The sequence below is a fragment of the Pseudorca crassidens genome, chromosome 13, assembly GCF_039906515.1.
Source record: "Pseudorca crassidens isolate mPseCra1 chromosome 13, mPseCra1.hap1, whole genome shotgun sequence".
Lineage (NCBI taxonomy): Eukaryota > Metazoa > Chordata > Mammalia > Artiodactyla > Delphinidae > Pseudorca > Pseudorca crassidens.
The window spans coordinates 73,861,727-73,888,302 of NC_090308.1; the positions used below are offsets into that span (position 1 = coordinate 73,861,727).

At 38.3% G+C, this 26,576-nt stretch overlaps 1 protein-coding gene and 1 long non-coding RNA gene across 7 annotated transcripts in view; one reads left to right on the forward strand and one right to left on the reverse strand.

Annotated features, from left to right (window-relative positions):
• The window catches only part of BCKDHB (branched chain keto acid dehydrogenase E1 subunit beta), a 293,140-nt gene that overhangs the window by 61,225 nt on the left and 205,339 nt on the right, over positions 1–26,576 (reverse strand). The window lies entirely within an intron of this gene.
• The window catches only part of LOC137204802 (uncharacterized), a 91,362-nt gene continuing 69,255 nt past the window's right edge, over positions 4,470–26,576 (forward strand). Inside the window, exon 1 of one of the 2 annotated variants that reach the window (XR_010933849.1) lies at positions 4,470–4,697. This is a non-coding gene — a long non-coding RNA (uncharacterized lncRNA). The remainder of the gene's footprint in view (positions 4,698–26,576) is intronic. The other variant, XR_010933850.1, reaches the window with a different exon arrangement.

Consider the following 26,576-nt stretch of genomic DNA (forward strand, 5'->3'; position numbering starts at 1 on the left):
AATAACAATTTCAAATCAAAAAATCATAGACCCGGGCAAAAGAAAAATTCTCTATTTGCCGATTTTCTGTAACAAAACAAAATAAAATTTTAAGTATCTTGGAGAAATTGCGGACGACAGAGATCCTGTAAATTTTCTAGCAGATGAAAATAAAAATAAATAAAAATTAATAAAATAGGATCCATGATTAAGACAAAATATTACTGATAGGCTTTAAAAGTTAAGTGTACTTAATATCAACTGAAGTTAATAACACTGTATTGCAAATTTGCAAGCTGCTAAGAGAGTAGATTGTAACAGTCTTCATCACACAAAAAACCAAGTATTGCATTTATCCGTATGTTTTGGTGAATGTAATACAGGTTATATGTTATTACATGTGTATGTAAATGTATATAAGTTAGGGCTTTCATGGGATCGCTCAAGACGTCTCAAAACTTAGCCTCATTTCCCCACGAAAGTTTTAAGGACGTCAGCCGTAAATTCTCCTGTCACCGTGTCACAGGATTCACATCACTGAAATCAGCCTCCAGCATTCCGCAGTGTGGCTATGGTCACTCTCAACAAATCTTTTTCTTGTTTTTATGGCAAGGCTGTATAATATAATTGATACAGCATGGAATTTGGAATTCTATCTGAAAGGAATCTTTGTTCTACTAGGATTTAACCTCTCCAAGGCTCTGTTTACTCAACAGCAAAAGAGGAGTATTACAAATTCTGTCCTTGTGCCTTTTCTCACCTTCTGAGATGGCCCACGCTCTGTCTGTGGAGTGTGTTTCTCTCTAAATAAATCCACTTCTAACCTATCTGTCCTTGTGATATTCTATTGTTCTGTGACTCTGTTGTTACCTTGCCTTTTTGCATCTCTAGCTTGGGCAGCAGCCTATGAGAAGTACCTGCTTTCATGCCTGACATACCATAGTGCTCAATAATTGCAAGGGTTTTTTTCTTCCAGTTTTACTGAGATGTAATTGACATACAGCACTGTATAAGTTTAAGGTGTACAGCATAAGGATCTGACTCACACACATCATGAAATGATTATCACCATAAGTTTAGTGAACATCTATCATCTCATATAGATACAAAATTAAAAAAATAGAAAAATAATTTTTCCTTGTGAGGAGGACTTTCATACATAACAAATAGCAGTGTTAATTATATTTATCATGTTGTACAGTGAATCCCTAGTACTATTTATTTTATAACTGGAAGTTTGTATATTTTGACCACCTTCATCCAATTCCCCTCCCCCCAACCCCTGTCTCTGGTAACCACAAATCTGATCTCATTTTCTGTGAGTTTGTTTGTTTGTTTGTTTTTGAAGTATAATTGACCTAATAATTGCTAGGTCTTTGTATTCCTCTTAAGATTTTTCAAATTCTAATAAACACAAGGTATCTGAAATGATAGCCCAAAACATCACTGAAGACAAGATCCTGGTATACAGAACAGTCAACACTGAGAAGTAATATCCATTGTAACACAGTGCCTGACAGCTACCATTTATTGGACACTTACTGAGCCTTAAAAAATGCAAGAAAATACCAAAACAAGTTTACGTGCTGTATGAGCAAGGAGGGTGGAGACCACTGAAGCTACTGAAGGAGCCAGGCTGCATCCAGTGAAAGGCAGGATCTGATGCTGCCCCCTGGTGAGAAGCAGGGAGCCTACACACTTACTGCCAGTTCCTGGGCCTAGAATGACAGGTTAGTAAGTGTGGCCAGATCAGGAAGTCAGAAGCTCCAGAAATGGTTAAAAAATCCACCCCACCCTCCCATTCCCCCGGAAAGAACTTAATTTCCAAGCATTGCTACTATAGAAAAGTAGCCTGTCCGTCAGTTACAGGAAGATTCCAAGTAAAAGAGCCCAACAGATAACTGAATATAATCGAGGCACACACACTTCAAAAAAGTCAAGAATAAAGTCCATAAAATATCATTTGATTTATTTTTAAAGCAGTCGTTTGTTTTTTAATTCAAGGCAATTTCAGACTCAGATTTCTTTGTAAGAACAATTTTGGAATAATTTTTTTTCAGTCCTTCTAATGACAGAAAGTTGGATACAGCCCATTGCATAAGACTACATAGCACCTCGAGTTGGAAAATTGTGAAGTCTAAAGTGAGATAAGAAAATTTAGGTCTTTCATATATGTTCTTACTTTCTTATAGTTGATACAGGATGATGAATCCCTTTCACTTTCCTGAAAAACTATTCAACTAATTTTCCTAAACATTTAATGGAAAGTCAGAAATGCAGGTCACTGCAATGAGAAACACATCAAAGTCAAAATACATTGTCTATCAGATTATCTGATAAATCCAGATTTCATGTTCCTTCTTGGAATAATGAGAAACATCAATCCACAACTTAATTTCAAAGTAGTAACTCAGAAAACTGTTTTTTAAATTACTTGGCAAACAAAAAGGTCCGGGTTATATCACATAATAATTATTACGCCACCATAATGCATTTAAACTAGGAGAATACATTTTGTTTCTAAGAGGGCGCTGGGAGTGAGGGTGAATTAAACTATAAATGTAACAAGCACTGAACAAGACACATAGATCATAGAGTTATCATTTCTTCTCTAGGAAAAACATTAAGAAATAGCTTTAAGTGATTTGTGAAGTTTTAAACCTAAACTCCAATTCCATTTAGTCCTTGTTAGTTATTATTTAACAATAAACAACAGGTTTTGCTTCTGAATGCAATTCCTTGTCTAGGGATCTTAATGTGCAGAGCAAGAGTTAACCCAAAATATTATGAGAAAAACTAAATTAATATACCAAAATGATGCATGTTTGATAGCTTTAAAGTCCATGAACTTCGAGACTTACATTTTGATTTTAAGTTGATTAGCCCTAGTTATTTACGCAAGGTTAGACATCACCCAGTTTCCAAATATTATCAGAGAAAATTTGTATTAAATCTACCATGAACACTTGCCCACAGCCAGAACATGTTTCAGCAGATGAGGAAAAAATGGTGCTGGTGTCTTGAATGACAAATGAGTCACAGAAACCTGTGAAGGCACTGTGCCAGCAACTCCAAATTAATTTCATTGCTGAATTAAATAAATACAACTTTACTAATGTAAAATAAAATGTTGCATTTAAGCTAATGGTTTAAACAGAATGTATCGTGGTTTTAAAACAGAGCTTAAAATATACATTTTACGTCTGTAGCAATTTTGTATATAGCACAGACCTATGAAATTTATTCTTCAGACAGCGGACTCCCTAATCTACCTCCAAACTAACAGGATGCTTCCCCCATCATTACAGCTATGTTTTTTATTTTTCTAACACCATGCACATGAGATGCAAACACTTGTTGATATGAGGTCTCTCACTTTTAAGACACAGTTGAAACAACATAACTAAATAAGACAGTATATGAATAATATAATTTCATCCAGATTTGTAGAGCACCTAAAACATTATAGTCAATCCCAATTATTTCAGCAAAGCTTTCATTTATAATCATAATCTTGACTAAATTAAAAGCTAAGATCTCTATTACTTAACTTCACTAGAATATCTTCAATGGCTGCTGACTTAAAAATAAAAAGTCCAATTCTTCCTCTTTAATGCAAATTACTGGCAATTTGGTACAATTTTTGTTTTCCAAGATTTCTTTCAGCTAGTTAAAGTATGGAACTGAATTCTCAGTTAGGATAGTCATTTAAATTCAAACTCCATTTTTAAAATGGAAGCCTCTTTTCTGAAGTTAGACAGAAATATTATTTCTGATCTAAATGGCTTTCCCTGGATACAGTCTAGCTACCTAACACAAAGTTGGAGAATGATATTAAAATATACATAGAAATGATTCATGGTTCAAATTCAACAGCTGTGTCAGAATATACAAAATCTTAATATAAAATTATCTATGAATCTCTATACATTAATTCTACAGTACTGTAGAAACTGAGGTAGAACAAATTTTAAAATCAAAATTTAACATTAAAGTCAATAATTTATTATATAAATAAATTTCACTATTTTAAAATCAGAAATAAGTGAAAGCAAGTGACAACTTCTTTCTATAATTTATAATCTTATCGGAAATCACTTTTTAAAAAAGTACACAGTGCTCATTTTGGCCCAGGGACTGTACTAAATATTTTACGAATATTAGCTTATTTTAATTTTTCATAAACACTAAATTAGCAATCACAAAGTTAAAACTAGCACCCCATCCAAACCACTTTGGTTTGGTTCTGTTTTCAAACTTTCCCCCAGATACAGTCTTGGGCTATGACCTGAAGCAGCCTCATCATTTTCAACTGAAAGCCAAAAAAAAACCATTTCTTTATTAAATCTTCCCATAACACATCCTGTTGATTTGCTGCTATCAGTCTCCAAAGATATTCTGAGGTTTAAAAAGTTAAAAGTCTAAATTCTTTTGAGATACACTATGTGCGAATTTGGACATTTAATATGCACTGTGGCTACAGTGCTTTTGTTAAAACACTTTACATTCAATAGAGAGAAAAAAAAAGGCAACGCTCTCAAATTTCCACAGATGCTGAAGCTGGTCAAATTTTATAGTTCAAAATTCTTTCTATAGAAGAAAGCATCCACACGGCAGCAAAGTTTGAAAGTGGAATTTCCCTAGAATGTGAATGCATAATGATAAACACAAGCGAGTGCAGCACTTGGTCGTCTCATGAACAAATCGCTCTCTGTAAGGTAGGATTTTTGCTTTGCTTGGCACTAGGAAATTTAAAATGCTCCTGTAAAGCAACTTTTGATGATCCTACAAAGCATTCGATTTTTCTGCTTGTTCTGCAACAAAATTCTTTGTATAGTATTCTCGCAACACCAAATGGTGCTCAGAAGGCAGAAATCTATTCTAGCTAAAGCGACCTGATGATTCCTTTGTTTCATGGCATAGAAAATATATTCTTTTAGAGTCGGGGGGATTGAACCTGCACTCAGAAAACTTCTAGTAGGATTTGTCACTGTCCCAATTTTGCAACCTATTTTTTAAGTTTCAAGACTAATTATAAAACGAAACTACTGGAATAGAGTGATTTCCCCCATCTGGCACCATCTTTCTAAAAAATTTAAGAAGCTGGATAAAAAGAAAATTAAAAAAAAGAGGGCTAAAATATTTACTATTTTACAAATGATACTCTTTTGTTACAGTATAATGGGTTTTTCTTTACTGTTTTCTCTTACTCTTTAATATGTTAAATTTCTAGTTTATGTTTAAAAGAATGCTAAAACAACTTTCTAAATGTAAAAAAAAATCAAGGAAAAGGGAAAAATCAACTTTATTTTATCTACATAATGCCAAAAGAGATGTGTCAATGTTTTTACTGAAATTAAGCATACTTTTTTTTTTAAGTTAATCTTGGGTGTCATAGCAACACAGCCTTTAAGCTTGGTTTTGCTGAATGAATAAATCAGACCAAGTTATTTTTCAGCCGTTTAATTCTGTTCACCAGATCACTGCAATTTTAATAAGAAAAGCACAGAAATAAATGTTTTAGGCTACCATCAATTATTAGGGAGGTTTATTCCCAAACTTGTTAAGTAGATCCCAGTAGTAGTAGCATTCTCAAAGTTTAATAATTGAACAAATTAACAAAGCAAACAAGCTTCTGGCAGGAATCTCTGACTGAGTAAAGAAAAGACCTATAAGAGCTCTCATTATTTATTTGCAGATAACTTTTGCTAATATGATGAGTTTAACCTATTCCTTAAAACAAATCTAGCCATTGTAATTATGGTCTGCATCCAAAAAAAATATAATACAGTATCCAAAATATATTTTCTTCTTTACTGTATTTACATATGTATGTTTCTACCTTTACAGTTGGTTAATATTTCTTGCAAAGAAGCTTTTCAGGTTGAATGTCTATACATTCGCATACACACATTTTCATGTTGAAATTTCAAGAATCCAGATATTTGAGAATTAGGGGGATAATGCACATCCCCTTTTCTACTTCCAACTTTGTATAAATTGTAGGCCGATGAGATGAACCCAGTTCTGCACATATTCTCACAAGGTCTGTATTGTATGCTCAGTGTGGACAAATTTCTAATAAGCCTGATTAAACCATAGATACACTAATGAAGGTGTAGTTAGTAACTGAGACCTGGTTCTGGTTACTTTTATAGTTAAGTACAAAAATTTAATATTAGAAATGCCCAGAGATACTGTTCATTAGTACATTTTGATGAACTACATTTATATAGTTTCTATAAATAGGTGATGTTCACATATTTTATTTGAATGGACCAGAGCATTTACTTACTATTTTTTAATCTCCTTACTTGGAGCTGAACTATATAAAAATTTAATCAGGTCCCTCAATTAGGCACCAGGCTAAGACACATAGCACTGATCCCCCAAAGAGATCACATGAGATTCCCTATTTGTCATATATCACAGATAACAATGTGCACAAGCACACACGGACACAGAAAAATAATTTTGCCTTTAAGCAACGCGTGATGAATATCCTAAGAAACAACGTGGAAGCTACAGGAAAAAAAATGTGTTTGTCCTTATGCCTATAGGTTCAGGAAAAGGAGTATATACATGTAGACAGAGAACAGAAAAGCCAGAGATTCACTAAATAGTAACCAAGAGATGTTCTTTTTTAATAATAAACAAGTATAATTATGTATATCATCTCACTTAATCCTTTCAACTAGCCTAGGTGGTGGCAGCAAGTGAGGCGCCACTGAGGGGAAGGTGTAGCGGACAAGATTGGAACTTGTTTCTGGTTAATAACCAGCAACTTGCTTGAGTGCAGAGCAGAAGCTGCCACTTTGGGGTTCTGAAGATGATCCTGAATTTTCAGGAAAAACTGTATGTTCAATCTATGGTAGGCTGTAGGTTTAAAGTTTCTTCTTCTAAAAGTTAAAAAAAAAATCATTCAAGTGCTTCACCAGGAAATTAAATTTACTTGCTTTCATTTATTTCCCTATCGCTGATAACATCTAGATGAACTTAGGTGGCTAAGTCATTTGATAAAGAATGTGACGGCTTTTTGATAGATTAGAAAAATCGTTTCGATAAACATAGGTTACAGGTTGTATCCTAGCCTTAACTTAAATTGGAATACGAAATGCAATCCTCTCCTCACAGTAAATATTTTATGGCTCTTCTCCACGATTAAGTCACTTTGCAGAATCCAAAGTACAGAAGAAAATTTCTGGAGCATTTAAAGAAATGCCTTTTGGGAAGAAAATTAAGTTCTTTTCCTGCAATGAAAACAACAGACAATACATTGCAATGAAGTTCACCTTAAAGTTAAAATGTAAATTTAAGTGCGGTATGAGGTCTGCCAACTTCAATTAGTGGTTACCGGCACAGCCTGCCCGGCTGGCCCTGGGGTGTCTATTAAATAGCCGTGAGCTCTCACTATAGGTGTAAAGCTCATTGCCCACACACACATGCCATCAAGTGGACTTGGCCGTGTGCAGAGGAGTCCGTCCCTGTGCCTGGAAGCAGAGAGGTCCCGGTGGTCTGAGACAAGCATTTCGGTCATCCCTGGGAAAGTATCACTTTGACAGCTGGATTAAAAAATGATTTATGTAGATAATATATCTGGGTTACGAGGCATTAGAATTTCATCTTTTTCAATTTCCAGTCCCCTCAATAAGCGTGCTTCTATTTGACCTAACCAATCACCAACCCACAAGGATTTTCCTTAGGTTTCCTCAAATGCTAATGATGTAGCAAATCTAATTAAGTTCATATGATTCACTTCGGCAGTAGGTATTTCAGTGACTCCAGAATTGCCAAAAGGAAATCTGAAGCGTCTATTCTCTCTCCAAAACAATCATGCCGCGTGCCAAACTGATAACCATTAAACACAGCCGCAGAGCAAATGTAGTGGGGTTTTGGTCCTGGAAATATAGTGTTCACATGTCAATCTGCCCTGCGAGCAATTCTGGAGGCAGACCCACCGATTGCCGGTTTCTGTTACATGATGATTAGATGAGACTATTAAGTCACTTGTTTCACTCAGCACAGCTTGAGCAGATTTCTACATGCCATGAGTTTCCTCCACCTAAGAACACTCACTGAATGCCCCAAATATTGATAAAAACTTTCGATCAGCATCTTGTTGAAATGGCTTTCAAGCTCTGTAGCTCACGTGAAAAAAGAATAAAGGTGGCTTTGGGTGTTTGAGAGCCTATTTAGGGAATAATGAACGTGCAATAGATTGAACCTCATTCCTCAAGAAAATCCCATATACTGTGTTCATTATAAATGCTTTTTTCTTAAGGTTTGTAAAATAACATTTATTTCTTAAAAGTTAACATGTGCAAAACAAAAGAAGCAAAGAACAAAGTCCTCCATAGTCACAAGCAGTTTACCGTCTGATGTGTCCTTCTAGGTCTCATTGTGTATGTACACAACTAATAAATGCTTTGCTTTTCATTACAGTCAGTGTGCAACACGAACCTACGGACACATCTGAGCTACAGAAATTCAACTCTTTTTATTTCAGTAATTCGATTTCCGTGAAAGGAAATTCTTTTCAGAGGGGCTCTCCAAACTGGGTGGGTTGCCGGATGCTTAAGGCCATGACCACATTCCCTCCAGAGGCGGTTAGGTTGCTATGGCAACTGCCCTTCCCCGATCAATAAGCAACAGCTCTGAACCCTACTATTCTGAAAAACAAACAAACAAAAAAAACGGTTTCCCTTTCTGTGGTGATAACAACATGAACTAGTTTCAAGACTGAAATGACCACTTTTTGTGCAAAACAAATATCTTTGCTGACTGAATTATTTCCCTAGAATGCAGCTTTGTAAATAAATGCAAAAAATAGTGAAATCAGCCATTGTACTCCAGTTCAGTTTCAAAACACAGTAAAATCTGTGGCATAAGTAATCTAAGGATGTTACAGCTGGAACACGTTATAGTGTGGGGGTCCAGGCAGAAGAAGAAAGTCAGGTTTCCGGACAGCAGATGACATGTCGAAAGCAAAACTGACAGCAAGAATACAACAGAGGCTTCCATGCAGCTCTTGGAAGTTTCTTAAAAGAAGCACATATTTCAATAGTTCTGTTTCTTATCTGTGGTTGTCTCCAGATACGTAATTATTACTGTGTGTGTGAAATAATTATTACCTACTGTGCAAGGTAATGCATATATTGATTACATTTACTAAGTTACATACATCTCCCTCCTATTTAAGGAGGTAAGAAGTTGTCTTCACTGGCTCAGGCACCAATAGCTAAATCTTTAAGATGTGTCTCATTTTACCTTGGGAAAACCACCACTGAAAAGTAACCTGTACACTGGTTTTCACAGCCCACAGTATTAGAGGTACAATGCCTGACACAGAGTAGGCATCTGTAAATATCTGCTAACGCAACCATTCCAGTTTTTACTTCTATTCTGTTTCACTCTGGGGTGTCAAGGAGCTTAGTCACTGATGAGGCAAAAAAAATCAACAAGACAGGAAGTGGGGTGCAGAGATTTTTACTCCTTGGCGATTAAAACTGAACCCTCTTACTCATGTACCAGACCCCACACTGCTGCCATTGTGATGAGGTCCCTCCCCTGGTTAGAAGCTTTTGCTAGCTCCCCAGAGCTTATACTTTATCACCATTTCCCTCCCAGCCCAGCAGAGACACACACAGGCCCACCTCCATTCCAAAACTTACTATTTTTTTTTTTTCCCCTTTTGGCTGCGCTGGGCAGCATGCAGGATGTGGGATCTTAGTTCTTGGCCCAGGGATGGAACTCATGCCCCCTGCAGTGGAAGTGCAGAGTCCTAGCCACTGGACAGTAGGGAAGTCCCAAAACTTACTATTTTATAACGCCACCTTCACACAAACCTCTCTCGTCGAAAACGCTCTGATTTTTCTATCTCCTGCTGTCTTCACATAGATCACTTTTTTAAAATTAATTTTTATTGGGGTATAGTTGCTTTACAATGTAGTGTTAGTTTCTACTGTACATATACCCAGAGAAAACCATAATTCAAAAAGACATGCACCCCAATGTTCATAGCAGCACTATTTACAACAGCCAGGACATGGAAGCAACCTAAATGTCCATCAACAGAGGAATGGATAAAGAAGATACGGTACAGATATACAATGGAATATTACTCAGCCATAAAAAGGAATAAAATTGGGTCAGTTGTAGAGACGTGGATGGACCTAGAGAGTGTCACGCAGGGTGAAGTAAGTCAGAAAGAGAAAAACAAATATCGTATATTAACATACATATGTGGAATCTAGAAAAATGGTATAGATGATCTCATTTGCAAAGATCACTTTTCAAATTCAGCTCAAGTACCCATTTCCAAGAAGCCTTTGGGACCTAGAGATTGTCATAATGAGTGAAGTAAGTCAAACAGAGAAAAATAAATATCACATGATATCGCTTATATGTGGAATCTAAAATAAAGCTACAAATGAACTTATCTACAAAACAGAAATAGAGTTACAGATGTAGAAAATAAACTTATGGTTACTAGGGGCAAGGTGGGGAGGGATAAACTGGGAGATTGGGATTGACACATACACACTACTATATACAAAAAACGTAACTAATAAGGACCTACCGTATGGCACAGGGAACTCAATACTCTGTAATGGTCTATATGGGAAAAGAATCTAAAGAGTGGCTATATGTACGTGTATAACTGATTCACTTTGCTGTATGCCTGAAACTAATACAACATTGTAAATCAACTATATTCCAACAGAAATTTAAAAAATTCATGTATTCCATCATTCATCAATCAAATATTTCAGAGCCCAGCGTGTCCCCACCTCCAGAGAGTTTTATATTCTAGTGGGAGAAACAGGTATGAGAAAGTGTTAGAAAGGGAACAGGCAGAGGTCTGTGATAGACAGTAAGTTTCATGTGCTCAGGGAGGGGCTCCCTAAGGAGGCAGCATCTGAAAACCATGAGGGTCCAGGAGCATCCCTGGCAGGTCATACAACAAGCATGGAGGCAGGAAAGAGCTCGTGTGACCCAGAGACGGAGAGAAGGCCCCTGGGACCACAGCCTGGGGGTGGGGGAGTACACACGCAAAGAGGGACAACAGGGGCTTCCCTGGTGGCACAGTGCTTGAGAGTCTGCCTGCCGATGCAGGGGACACGGGTTCGTGCCCCGGTCCGGGAAGATCCCACATGCTGCGGAGTGCCTGGGCCCGTGAGCCATAGCCGCTGAGCCTGCACGTCCGGAGCCTGTGCTCCGCAACGCGAGAGGCCACAACAGTGAGAGGCTCGCGTACCATAAAAAAAAAAAAAAAGAGGGACAACAGAGGAACGAGGAGGGAAGGGGACACCAGATGGCCAACAGACCAGCCCTGGCAGGAAGACAGTGACAGATGGTTCTGATATTTTACGTATATGTAGCCTTCAGAGAACACACAAGAGTAGCCATGTAGAGTTATAAGATTCTCCAGGTAAACGCAGGGCTCATTTACAGGAAATAAGAAATAGCATTAGAGACGAATGCTAGAGTTGCTGATAATCTGAGTGAGATACAAAACACTACAGAGATGAGGGCAGTGATTCAAAGTACACAAAAAGGAACAGATCGCTTTTTGTGTGTCATTTGGAGGAAATTGCCATTTCGTTTGGTAGGAAAACTTTTTAAGGATCCATACAGAACTGCCCACTTCTGAGGAAGTTAGGAAAATAAAAATAGGAGGTTTTAGAATTGAAAATATTTTACTGGAGTTTGTGGCTAAACGGAACGCTGTCTTGGCTAGGATTCAAACGTCTTTTCTAGTCACACACTTATTACCATATCCAGTGTCTTAATGACAATATCAATTTCCCATTTATTCACACTACTGATTTCCTCTCCCTATCTCGTATCTCTATCTCTCTCTCAGTGGCTTTTTATGATTATGTACTGTAAAGAGAAAGGCTCCAAATTGAGTAACCTAGCAACGTGTACAGAGATCATACTTTGGACACAGTATCTACTGTTCCTTTGGCGAGAGAAGTAGGAATCCACTGCAGATAGAAACAGATTTTCATACACTTTATCTGGGGGCAGTAGAGAGAAACCTTTCCCCCCCATTCATGTCCCCCCTGGATTTTCTGTCACCAAAGCTGATTCCAATATAGCAAATTCTGAGCTAGCCCCATAATAATTTTGCTAACTAGCAGCTTGTGGTGATTGTGAGATAATCTAAAAATGAAGGCAAAATATAACTAGAAAGTTTTCTGGGTATCCAATTAGCCAATGTTTAGAAGGGTATATTTGTTTTTCCTTAGCATTTATTTTAATTGGTTGTTTAAAAATTCTATTATTTGGAATCTCTTAGAAAGTTCCAGTAAATTCTAATTAGCTATCTTTTTGTGTTGTGAAGAAAATGTTTTCCAATGACAAAACATCATGACTTCTTTGGGCTTTAGACTAATACTGTTCTAAAGAGTAGAAGACTTGGGTCCTTGTCCTGAATCTGGTACCAACGAGGTAAGTGGCAAGCCAGTGTGGCTCTAGCTTTTCTCCTCCATCATTCACACTGCGGGTAGACATTGATCAGCAAGATGATAAAGGAAATCAAACTCCAGTTGCTGAAAGAACAAATGCCTTTCTTGAATCCTTTTAACAGAAATCATCCTAGCATGCGATGTCTGGCACACGGCAGGTACGCACTAATTAGAGGTTCACCTGAAAAATTCCAGGTTTCACTTATCTTCACATCTCTCCAGCTGGAGAAAGGCAAGGGTTTCAGAGCTGCTAGCCCTTCGATACTGATAACAGAGGCAGCAGATTTCGAGCAAAAATGACTTCTCCCTAAATTCTTGACAAAGCTTAGACTCAGTTGATTGTCTCCGATGACAATTTTGACACTTAAATGGCAAAAAGCGACAATAAAATACAGATGGCCACACAGCCAAAACAAAACAAAGAAGACAAAAGAAACCCCTAGGACCTTATGAAGTTACAAAATGTTTTTGTTTGAGGTATTATTCTGAATAAATACTGAAAGGAGCTAGCTTCACAGTAACAAGATCAAAAAGCACATGAGTGCTGGCCATACTGGTGAAAATAATCTTATCACCATAAACAAAATGGGTGAGGGGCTTCCCTGGCGGCACAGTGGTTGAGAGTCCGCCTGCCGATGCAGGGGACATGGGTTCGTGCCCCGGTCCGGGAGGATCCCACATGCCGCGGAGCGGCTGGGCCCGTGAGCCATGGCCGCTGAGCCTGCGCGTCCAGAGCCTGTGCTCCGCAGCGGGAGAGGCCACAGCAGTGAGAGGCCCACGAACCAAAAAATAAATGAAAAAGAAAAAGAAATGGTCCTATTTGAAAGTGGGCAAGTGACAGGAACAGCAGACATTTCATTAAAAAGGTAGATAGATAAATAAGTACATTAAAAGATGCTCAACATATTAGCTATTGGGGAAATGAAAATTATAACCACAATGATATAACACTACACACCTATTTGAACAGAAAAGTAAAGACAGTGATAACGCCCAACACTAGTGAGGATGAGGAGATCTCGACTACACGGGTAGTGGGGATACAAAATGGTGCAGCCACTCTGGAAGACAGTCTGGCAGTTTCCTATGAAACTAAACTTACCATCTGACCCAGCAGTTGCACCCTTGAGCCTTTATCCCACAGAAGTGAAAACTTATATCCACACGAAAAATGTGTACACAAATATTCACAACAGCTTTTTCACAGTAGCAAAAACTGAAAACAACTCAAGTGTCCTTCAGTGGAGGAATGGTTACAAAACTGTGGTATAGTCAAACCTACCATGAAAAACTAATCAGTAACAAATAGGAATGAACTATTGACATATACAACAACAGGGATGGAGTTCAAGGGCATGATGCTAAACGAAAAAAGTCAGGTCTCAAAACATTCCATTTTTTATAAACCTTCTTGCAGTGACCAAACTATAGAGATGGAGAAAAGGTTGGTGGTTGCCAGTAAACTGGAGATGGGGGAGAGTGTAAATATAAAAGGGTATCATGATGGTGGTGTCTATCCAAGTCTATATATGGGGTAAAACTGCACAGAACTACATACACACACAGACACGCACACACACACAAATATAGATATTTGTGTGGATAAATGGTGAAAAGTTCTAGTTAACACTATAGTATTTTCTGTATGCCATTCAAAATGTCCCCATAAAAAAGTATCAATAACGTTCATACGTAAAGTAATTCAACATACTGAATCCCTGTGACTTCTACGTACGCAGTGGGCAGTACTGGCTGTCTACCAGCACCCATTCCCATCTTTTCCTCTTCTCCTAGTATCCAGATTCCCTTTACGGTTCCATTCTTCTTCCTCTAGTCTCCCATGAATTTGGAGGGAAGCTGACACTTCCCCCAGCTCAGGGGTGGGCCTCCACTGACTTAGCAAATGGGCATATTCTATTCCTCTGACTTCAGTCACTGGTTCAGGAAGGGTGACCTCTATGGTCTAATTGGGCTGAATCTAGAACTCTTGCTTGGAACTGTTATAAATCTATGGCCACCATGAGGGAAGTCAGCTCTGAGATCAAGCATCTGATACTCAGACCCCTCCCACTTGATTTACAAGGAAAAGGACAAGGTAGCCACATGCGGGAGGCGGGGAGAGAAGGATGGGGAGAAAAAGGAGGGGAATGCAGAAAGTACAGATGTATTAAAATCACCTAGAAGGTTCTGCAGACTACAGGTTCACCCCCAACCCCTAAATGGTTGATTCCCCACCCTAAGGGAGTGGCTGAGCCTCACTGCTATATGTGCAAACACACACATGCTAGTGGGCTGTTCCTGATATGTGGATGCTGTATTTATTGCTGGAGTTCCTTGAAGTACAGGCTCATCCCTCTTTTTCCCTTTCCCACCAAAACATATCAACATGGCAGTCCACATTTCTTGTTTGATTTCCTCCCCACCACTCGTTCCTGCAATGACTCCAATCTACTCGGGCCTTACAGAACCCTATCCTAGAGTAGGACTCACTTGGCTGCACATTAAAATCACTTGAAGAGCTTTATTTTTTAATTTATTTTATTTTTTAAAAATACTTATTTTTTATTTTTGGCTGCGTCGGGTCTTAGTTGCCACATGCGGGCTCTTTGTTGCGTCATCCGGGCTTGTCTCTAGCTGTGGCGTGTGGGTTTTCTCTCTAGTTGTGGCGTGCAGGCTCCAGAGTGTGTGGGCTCTGTAGTTTGCAGCACGCGGGCTCTCTAGTTGAGGCGGGCGGACTCAGTAGTGTCCCTGCGACTTGTGGGGTCTCATTTCCCCGACCAGGGATCAAACCCGCATCCTCTGCACTAGAAGGCAGATTCTTTACCACTGGACCACCAGGGAAGTCCCTGAGAGCTTTAAAAATAGATGTCTCCGTCCCACTCCTGCCTGCAAAGCTCTGATTTAATTATTCTGGGATCAGGATTTTTTAAAACCCTAGGCGATTCCAATGTACAGCCAGGATTGAGAACCAGTACACTGCTAAACGGCTGCTACACATGACCTCTGAATCATTGAAGTCAAGGCTTGTTTCTCCGCTGTCTCTAACTTAAGCTGAACAAGTGGGGAAAATAGTCACCAACTAGGAGAAATAGTATTTTTCTTAATAACAATTCCATAGAGTTGGAAAAAGAGGATTAGCAAAATCAATGTGCAGGAAAGAACTCTAGGAATGTAGAAGTGAGAATGATGGCTAAAGTGTGAGAATTTAAAGGGAAAACAATACCATTTGAGAAAGTACACTTTAGGGGAATGCTGACAGGGAGAGAGGAGAATTCACTGCAGACAAAATTGTCGACAAATTTCTCTCTACTGCAAAACAGTTTGAAATGGGTCTCTATACTCGAGTGTAAACCCACTTGTTAAACTCTGATTGAGAAAAGCTCCTTAAGGTGTTTTAGTGTCTTAAAATTTGTTTGTGTTGGGAGGTAGTGTGTGTGTTAAAAGAAAATGTGGGATAACAGAATTTATCATTTTTTTGTGCAGAGATAAAAGTGATCACTCTAAAAAAAAAAAGGTCAATTTGTATTATGTGTTCACAAGTGATACGATAACTCAAGAGGCATTACTAGCAGAAAACAAATTAAGAAGCTGTTTTTCTGTAGCTGAAATAATACTAATAGTATTATTACAAATATTATGAGCACATACCAGGAGCTGGTTAAGCATGTGACCTGCATTACCTCATTAATCCTCATGAACCCTATGAGTGGGAAGAAGCTTCATTATCCCCATTTTAGAGAAGAGGAAACTGAGGTTTAGAAAGGCAGGTGAGTGGTCCAAGTTCGCATGTGGCAGAAACAATATTTGAAATCAGCTCTGTCCAGTTCCAGAGCCTGCGTTCTTTTTTTTTAAATTTAATTTATTTCTTTATACAGCAGGTTCTTATTAGTCATCCATTTTATATACATCAGTGTATCCATGTCAATCCCAATCTCCCAATTCATCCCACCACCACCACCCCCGACCCCCGCTGCTTTCCCCACCTTCGTGTCCATACGTTTTTTTCTCTACTTGTGTGTCTCAATTTCTGCTCTACAAACCGGTTCATCTGTACCATTTTGTAGGTTCCACATATATGCATTAATATGCGATATTTGTTTTTCTCTTTCTGACTTACTTCACTCTGTATGACAGTCTCTAGATGCATCCATGTCAGAGCCTGTGTTCTTAATTGTCATGCTCTTTTTATAAATTCTTATGGATTCACCAAAATTAGTTTAAAAAAATTTTTTTAAACCCACAGATACACTAGGCTATATTTTTAAAAAGTCATTGGCAAATTAACAAAGAACATTTGGGGCAATTATGGGACAGCAAGAACAGAAGGCAAAGGCAAGTTTAACCTAAGATATAAAATCCGGAACCAGTCCCTCTGGGGGGTCTCCATAAATGTTTGCTGGTAATGATGGAGAAATTATGATTTTATACTATTCATGATTCATGCTATTTTTGCAATTTTATAGTCCTCCGTTTGTGAATATACTTCCCAATAACTCTGCTTTTCATTTCCACACAACCACAAGTCACTAAGCCAAAGTCTTCTCTAGCTAAAGGTGGCTGGGCAGATCCCAATTCCTAACGGCTCCGTTTCTGTTTAGAACACACACACCATGGACTGCCTTCCATGGACTTGAAAATGGTAGCTTCGTAGTAAATAAAGGAGAAATGATGGCGGTATTTTGCATAAGTACTCCCCTCACAGCTGCTAAATAATGTACATATACCTGCTTTAGATAGTGGTGATCCAAATTGGAGCACCTCTTCTCTTAAATGAATGCTCCTCCAAGGCAGGTACCCTGTTCTATCCATCATTGCTTCTCTACTGCCCACCACACGTGGTCCACTCCATGTAAATATCTGCTGAGCTTATTTAAAGTTTGATGTTTACCAAAATACTACAATACATATATGAGGTGAGAAGACACATTTGATTTCACGATTGTACTTTTCCTACTGGAACTTCCAGGTGTAATTGTTTATATTTTACGAACTGTGATCGGTAGGAGAGAGGAACAGAAAATCAGGAGAGGAATGTGTTATGTTTTGATTACTAGCGAATATTTTACAGCTCTCAGGGACATTAGACATTAGTTTCCTATTTCACATCAGCTGAGATACATTAAAGACGATAATCCGTCAAGGTAAAGAACTATTCTTCATTTCGGTATAATTCCTTCTTTAATATGTAGGCAAGCTGACTTCTCTGAAAGTTTCTCAGGATTCAGTAAATTATGGTCATGTTAATGAAACACATAAACATTTTTAGGTTTGAAAAGAGCATATTAGGAATCTAACATCATTCTCATGACCACATGGATGGCCACTCATTTATTTCCAGGTGTATTAAATTACCATGACCATTCATTCCCCAGGCGTCCTGTTCAGAGCATCTTCCTTGAGGAATGATGTGACCACAGAAGCAGGGTTTTCCAGGAAAGGTTATCCAACAGAATTGGGGAAAGATCCCAAGTTACAAATCAGAAGATTAGAGGGCAACAGTTCTCCACGGCCCTTCCCACCCAGTCATTTAAAGATGGAAAACATGACGGCTTCCCTGGTGGCGCAGTGGTTGAGAGTCCGCCTGCCGATGCAGGGGACACGGGTTTGTGCCCCGGTCCGGGAAGATCCCACATGCCGCGGAGCGGCTAGGGCCGTGAGCCATGGCTGCTGAGCCTGCGCGTCCAGAGCCTGTGCTCCGTAACGGGAGAGGCCACAGCAGTGAGAGGCCCGCGTACCGCAAAAAAAAAAAAAAAAAAAAAAAAAAAAAAGATGGAAAACACGAGGCACCCCTCCTCCAGGGCCGACAGTCCACACCCGCAGTGCATGTCGCTAACGGATGCTGGCGCCCATCTTCTCTGAGCCCAGGAGCCTTCTCAGCACACACTCTAGGTAGCTCCTACCAAGAGTGATGGGGATTGCACGTGCGGTGAAAGCTGCCTGACCTAGACTAACTATAGCTGACCCTTGAACAACAGGGGTGTGAACTGCGTGGGTCCACTTATAAGCACATCGTTTTAAATAATAAATACGAGGTACTACACATACCCAGATGTGGACCCACAGATACAGTTACGTGTGGAGGGTCAGCGCCCCTAAGCCCCACATCGTTCAAGGGTCAATTGTATACTAATTTTTTATCTGTTAAAAATGTCACCACTTTCGTAATGTAAACTTGCTTTAGGTCAGGATATTTGTGTGTGCGCCTCAGTATTTTTATTAGATTTTTATTCATTATATACTTTTTTGGGGGGCCATATCCCAGATACAGTGCGAAAATATCTCATTTTTGTGAGAGTATGGAAGGTTTAATTGAATCAGTGGCCAAAAAAACTGTCTCTAAGAAGGTATTATGTTTCTATTAACATTTCATGAACCATAAATACGAGAAAGGGTGGCCCAAATCAAGAGATTTCTTCCATACGATTATGGCAGGAAAGTGATGAGTAATTCAAGAGAGATCATGATGATAAATGGTGACATCAATACATTACAATGACATTATTGAATGCTTTCTGCATGCTGTATGCCATTCTGAAAGCTTAACATTATTAACTCATTCAAATATGGCAATGTGGTGAGCTGGGTACCACAAGGGGGAAAACAGAAAAAAAAAATTGCGCAAGTCCACACTCTTGGCAAGCTGTCAGCCAGTATTCTGGTTCCTACTGGTTCCCTTTAAAAACAAGGGGTGAGAGAGAGAAGAAAAATGCCAGTTGTGACTTGTAATTCTCTTCCACATTGACAATTCCACAAGCATAGCTCTTTCCATAAAGACTGAGGGAAAGCAGAAGACTTCTCTTGTCAGGGTGGTCCTGCTATTGGCTACCCAAACCCAGCGTCCTCTGAACAACGTTCCCTGAACCCCCCAGGGAGACCTGAGGTATTACCTTTCCTGAGCTCCTGTTATAACACACACACAAACACGTGTTACATATATATACACAAATGTACACACATCCATCCCGTACACAGCACATCTCTCTATTAGACTATTAGCTTCTTGAGGTCAGGGACCACACCGCTTACCCGATTACCCTTACACCCTGCACATTTGAATGATTAAATTTCTCATCTGGTTTTAGGAACCCTGAACTGCTCTTTAAAGAGCAAAGCTGCAGTGAGAAGGAGTAGGGGTTGGTTGAAAATCTGATGTAAAATGAGAAAAAAATAACCAGTTCATATCTGAGTTTCATTGAATACTTTGTCTCATAAGGATACAGAACTAGCATTACTTTTATAAACAAATTAAATTATTATGATTCAAGGAAAATCTAAGACAAGTATAGCTTAAGTTCTTAAGATGACTGGACTCAATTAAAAAAGAGCTCACTGAGGTTTGTAAATGTTTTAACATCTGTTTTATGATTTAACTGTCAAACTAAATTATCCTCAACTCAAGACTGTACTACCTAGAGAAGCCTACCAGTTACTTTCACTGTTTCAGAACCTTGAAATTACAGAATATGTAGGAAACCTTAGAAGTCACTCTAGTCCAGCAACTTGCCTGATGGGAGCGACATCCCAGACAGATATTTTCACTTTTTAAAAGGCTCCAATTACACTCTAAAGCAATTATACTCCAATAAAGATGTAAAAACTTAAAAAACAAAAACCATTAGTAGACTGTTGAGTCCAGATTGTAAGGAGCTTGGAAGCTGCCACTCCATTATAACAATAACTAAAAAGCTGAATAATTTTAATTATTGAGACATAATTGACATATAGTATTACATTAGTTTCAGGTGTACAACACAATGATTCAATATTTCTACGTATTGTGAATTATCACCACATTAAATCTAGTTAACATCCATTCCCACACATAGTTATAATTTTTTTCTCTTGTAATGTGTGGAGCTATGTCTTTATGTTACCACATTTTTTCTTTTACACCTTTAATCTTTCAATAACTATTTAATCAATCACCTTCGTTAAATTATCATCATTAAAATAACAAAAACAAAAACAAAAGGCTCCAATTGATAGAGGATTTTTCCATATAGACTCTTCTACAGACCAGCTGACAGTCAAACTTATGGTACAGATAGAAAGGAAAGAGAATGAAGTGGTCATTTCTTTTGGGCCTACGACATGTCAGATATTGTGGTGGGGACTTTACACATTTTTAAAGAATTTACTCTTCACATCGTCCCAATGAAACACTATGAGCTACATCTTATAAATGAAAAAACGACAAGCTAAAATACAGGATAATACTACTTCCTCTCTAACTTCCTCTCTAACTAAAAATGACTAAAAGTCAATGCTATACAACAAGTAAATATTTCAAAGCAAATAACTTCATAAAATTAATGAGGCTACAGAAGGTACACGACAAAAAATAACAGGTAAAATGCATTCTTGCTTTTCAGATTCAATGATCCGTATTTTTAAGAGTAGACCAGAAAATAACCAAGGTTTATTATAAGGGAATATTTTAACAAGTAATAAAATAATATTATGACAAATAATAGCAGGTACACAACAGATTATATTATTTACTTTGAGGAAAACTATAAAAGTCATGTGAGTGTGCATATGTGCATGTATAATATATATATGAATGGCAAGCTAAATTAGTAAATAACAAAATCTACCTATTTTTCTCATTTCATCTGAAGAGTACTGTTTAACAATTATAAGGTGTTGAACCTTATTATTGAAATATAATGTAATGATCAAATTTAGTAAACTCTGGTGTATGTAGTAGAAAATATATTTGAATACACTCTATGTTCAAAATCAACATTAGCGAAATTTTGCTCTTTCTACTGAGGCTTGAAGTGGTGAATAGACAAACTAAATGGTCAACAATAGAAGGTTTAAACTTCTCTTACATAATGGAACACTTGACAGCCATTAAATAATATTTTTGAACATAATTAAGGATATAGGACATCATGATATAATGCCAAATGAAAACAAAACAAAACAGGAAACAAAAGACACGCACGACACTGCCAAGAGTGTAAAAACAAAACAATATACACGTGTATTTAGGTACACAGAGACAAATATGATAAGGAATAGTCACTGCTTCGGGGACCTTAAGAGTTCGGTGTAATCTTTTCTGTTTTTCCAAGTTTGCTCATTTTATACTATTCTATATTATAATTAATTTGTATGTTTTATTTCTCATTAGACTGTAAGCTTTTGGGGGCCAAGGACCATCCCTTAGTTGCAGTTGTAGAGACATTTGCAGTATTATTATTTTTTTTTTTTTTTGCGGTACACGGGCCTCTCACCGCTGTGGCCTCTCCCGTTGCGGAGCACAGGCTCCGGACGCGCAGGCTCAGCGGCCATGGCTCACGGGCCCAGCCGCTCCGCGGCATGTGGGATCTTCCCGGACCGGGGCACGAACCCGCGTCCCCTGCATTGGCAGGCGGACTCTCAACCACTGCGCCACCAGGGAAGCCCTGCAGTATTTTGTATTCACATTTTGCTGAATTAAACTGAATGAAGAGTAAGGTAGTCTATGATTTTACTTTAAGAAGAGTTTGTATATCTTTTAAAGTTTCTTTTATTTGAAGACACATTTACAGCAGTAAGTGGTCCAAAGCACATCTGGACACAATTCCATCTGAATGGATTATCTTCTGAATAATCTACAATCTCAGTAAATTTTTTCTCTTTAAATGGGTTTATATCCTAATTTAAAAAAAAAATTCTACTTCATTGGGGTGTGTGAAATTCACATTCTGCTAAAAAGAATGAGACAAGAATTAATCAATGTCAATTTTAGACATTTAGGTCATGTTCCATATTAAAATTAAATATGACTAAAGTGAACACAAATAACTTATACATTTTCAAAAATGTCTATATATCTTGCAGTTTGTTACCTTTTTAGTGTGATATTAATATTTTTCACTAGAAGGTATTCTTGTAGTCATTACTAGACACCTCTGGAGGCTTTTAAAAGTTGCAATTTACTGAAATTTTTTTTTTTTTTTTTTTCGGTACGCAGGCCTCTCACTGCTGTGGCCTCTCCCGTCGCGGAGCACAGGCTCCGGACGCGCAGGCGCAGCAGCCATGGCTCACGGGCCCAGCCGCTCCGTGGCATGTGGGATCTTCCCGGACCGGGGCACGAACCCGCGTCCCCCGCATCGGCAGGTGGACTCTCAACCACTGCGCCACCAGGGAAGCCCAATTTACTGAAATTTTAAAAGCGAGGCATACTTTCACAGGGGATGTGTGTGCAAAAAATGTAATAGAAAATCACTAGCACTGTAAAGCAAAGAAAACTGACAGGGGCTGGGGGAGACATTTAAAAGTTGTTACAGTCCAATTTTAGAATATGGAAAAAAGAGAAAGCATAAACAACTTACTGTGTTCCTATGATGTATTTGGCAATGCACTTTGCATACATTATCTCATGTCACCCCTGTATGTTGGATTGATCATTCCCATTTCTCAGATAAGAAAACTGAGATTTAGAAAAGAAAATAACTTTCTATTGTGAGGTAGATTCTAACCCGAGTCAGTCTAATTAAATAAAGCCTTTTTCTCTGATGTCATTATACCTCTCTGGAAGGATAAGTTGGTGATGAAGACCAGCTGAAGGGATGAGCAGCAAGTTGCAGATAAGCTGCTGGTTACATCACTTAAATGACAGGAGAGGCCTGAGGACCAAGGTTCTGCTTCAAGGGTAGAGAAGGAGTTTCATGAACAGATCTAGATGGACTGGCGCTTGGCCTGATGGGGAATGCTTCTTGAAAGTGACCTTCACCTCACTCAGCCTCACAGTAAACAGTCAGAAACGCGCTGTGGTTTACCAGCGCCAGCCACTAGCTCTCGGGTAGCAGGCCAACCTGGAGCCGGTTTCCAGAAGAATCTCCCGGAGGCAGGGAGCCAACTCCCAGGAGGAAGCTGGGGTCAGGAGGAAGGCAAAGGGGGTTTGTGTCAATCCACAGTGGCATGACTCCAGGGGAAAATGCAAAGCCATACCTCCAAGTGAGAGCATGCCATGTCATCACCTGACTCATTCGTTTCCATAAGTCCCTCTATCATTTTCCATTAATGAAACTAAATTCTTTACCTGTGTCTGATGGTGTCTTTCCATCAACACACATCCTGTTGCCCCAACCTTGTAAAGGTCATTAAACACCTACTTCCTATGAATGGAATTCTGGTCATATCCACCCCAGCTTATCTGCTTACATGCCCAGGACAATTTTCCTCATTGTTCAAATCTCAGAGAAAATCCTACATTCTTCAGGACTGATTTTCTTAGGTTCCTTCAGGCACCTTTTCTCTGTATTTAGGTTGTATTGTGTACACAATCCCATTGTCCTGGTGTCTCACTGACAAATGTCTCTCCCCACTAAAGTGATCTTTGGCCTGACAGTTTTTTAAACCCCAGCTTTTAAAGAAGGTTTTGTATTCATTTGTTAAACCCACTAGTCATTGTTTTTAATCGCTTAAGGAACATATTGTTTGAACACCAGCAATCTAACATTGAATTAAACCTAGCAAAATAGTGTCAAAAGATGACAAACTGATGAAAGCATTTTGAGAAAAAGAATAACAGTGTAAAGAAATAAAAACAGTAATAGCTAATACTTCCTGAGTACCGTGTGCCAGATAATGTTCTGCTAGTTTTACCGCATTCGTTCATTTACTCTTTACAATGACATTATGCAAGAAGTTCTGTTATTTCCCCCATTTTCCAGATGAGGAAACTGAAACAGAGGAAGATTAAATAACCATCAGATCATACAGCAAATAGGGGGTGGAGCTGGGATTTGAATCCAAGCAGTCTGGCTCTAGAGTCCTTGCTCTGAACCACTGACAGTCAAAGCTCTCCCTGTTGGTGATTTATAGATTGCTTTCCATTTAATCCCTGGAAGCAGTCTGTAAGATAGGAGGAACATGCTAGGAGGAGAAGTCAAGTGGAACCTACTTGATATAGTCCCATGACTCTGCAGGTGAGTGGGAGGGCAGGTGCTATCAGGGCTGTGTGTCTGAGTGCCTTGTGAGCAACACAGACATGAATGGTGCCGACATTATCCACGGATGGGCTGTCCCTTCACATCAACAGGTAGCAGATATTATCCCTCGCCTAGTTCAACCTGTTTGGAGTATTTGGGGCTCTAATTCTTCCATGATATTTTAGAATCAATTTGTCAAGTTTCAAGGAAAAAACCTACTTGGATTTTGTTTGAAGTTGGACTGAATCTATAGATCAATTAGACAATAACTTACTATTATAATGAATCTCCCTATTTGTGAACACAATCTTTTAAAAAACATCATTTGAAATTGTTCTTCTGAGTTGAAGTTTTATAATTATTCCATAAAGGTCTCAAATGATTTTTTAAAGATTATTCCTACACATCTATAATTACTACTGTAGATACTGATGTTTGTGTTTGATGTTTATCTATAACAACATGTTCAACTCTCCATTTCATTCTAATAAGCAATATACAGATTAAATTGGGTTTTCTATGTAGAAAATCATACCCTTTGTTAATAAATGGCATTTTTCTTTCTCTTCTCCTGTTCTTATAAATTTTTAATTCATATTCTCATCTTACTGCACTGGCTCGGACACCCAGTACAACAATAAACATAATTAGTCACAGTGGGTTTCCTGGTTTCCAACACAAAAGTAATGCTTCCAACACTTAGGATTAAATACAATGTTTGTGATAGGTTTTTTTGGTAGATAACCCTTATCAGGTAAAGGAAGTTATTAATTTGCTAAGAATTTTACTTTCTTCTTTCCATTATTATCAGGTGCTAAAAATTTTTGAAGATGAGATTCACTGAGATGATTGTGTAGTTTTTCTTCTTTTAGTCAGCTAGTGTAATGAATTATATTAATAGATTGTGTACTGTTAAACCAATCTGCCATTCCTGGAATAAATTCAACTTGGTCTTGAATATTTCTTTTTTTTTTTTTTTTGTGGTACGCGGGCCTCTCACTGCTGTGGCCTCTCCCGTTGCGGAGCACAGGCTCCGGACGTGCAGGCTCAGTGGCCACGGCTCATGGGCCCAGCCGCTCCGCGGCATGTGGGATCTTCCCCGACCGGGGCACGAACCCGTGTCCCCTGCATCGGCAGGCGGACTCTCAACCACTGCGCCACCAGGGAAGCCCCAGTCTTGAATATTTCTGGCTTCAGTTTGCTATAAAAACTTTTCATCTAAGTTTATGAGTAAGAATGGTCTACAGTTTTCTCCTGTTGAATTGTCCTTGTCTGGCTTTAAAGTTATACTAACTTCATAAGATAAGAGGGATCAGGTTCTTTCTTCTATTAAATATTTTCTCAAAGAGTTTGTCTATAAAACTGAACTCTGGTAGAACTTACCTATAAAATCAATTGGGCCTGATGCTGTCTTTAAGGGAAGATGAACTATTGGCTCAATCTCTTTCATACTACAAGAATATGTGAGTTTTTTTTTCTTCTTATGTCAATTTTGATAATTTCTACTTTTCTAGGAAAATCAGAAGTACACAATTAACTGACATTCACAAACATCAAATTCAGAAGTTTTGGGGGGCATTAGAGAACAAATTAAAATGTATAGCAAATTCACTAAATCAGATCCCCAAATCCAAAATCCAAAATGCAGCAATGGTGAAAGATGATCAACTGACCTCTACCCCACCAAAGATAACAGTGACAATCAGATCTGCCAAAAGCCCCTCATAAGTAAAGAACCAATGAAAGTACCATAACATTGATGACATGTCTATTTTCTTATACTTTTTTGACATTTTCACAAATGTATTTAGAGTGCTTGATCTTTGGAGGGTAACGACTTTTGAATTAATCACTTATTGTTACCATCGCCTTCCTTATCTTCAGCAAATTATAGATTAACTTCTAAACTTTTTTTTTTCCAATATTCCTTTCTGTTTATAGGAAACAATCTTCAGTTTGGTTCCATTTTTTTACTTTTGTCCCATTAAATTAGTAGCCCAACTTCAGGAAGATGTTGGTCAAATTGCATAAAACTATGACAGCAAGTAAAGTCATGCCTCACTCTTAACTAAAATCAAACATTAGGTTTTCATGTATGTCAATCAGAAAAAAAGATTATAAATCCATATATGTATGTGCCAGATGTGCTTCGGCAACCTATCTTTTCTTCCTTTGAATTTCTGAAAAGAGAGGT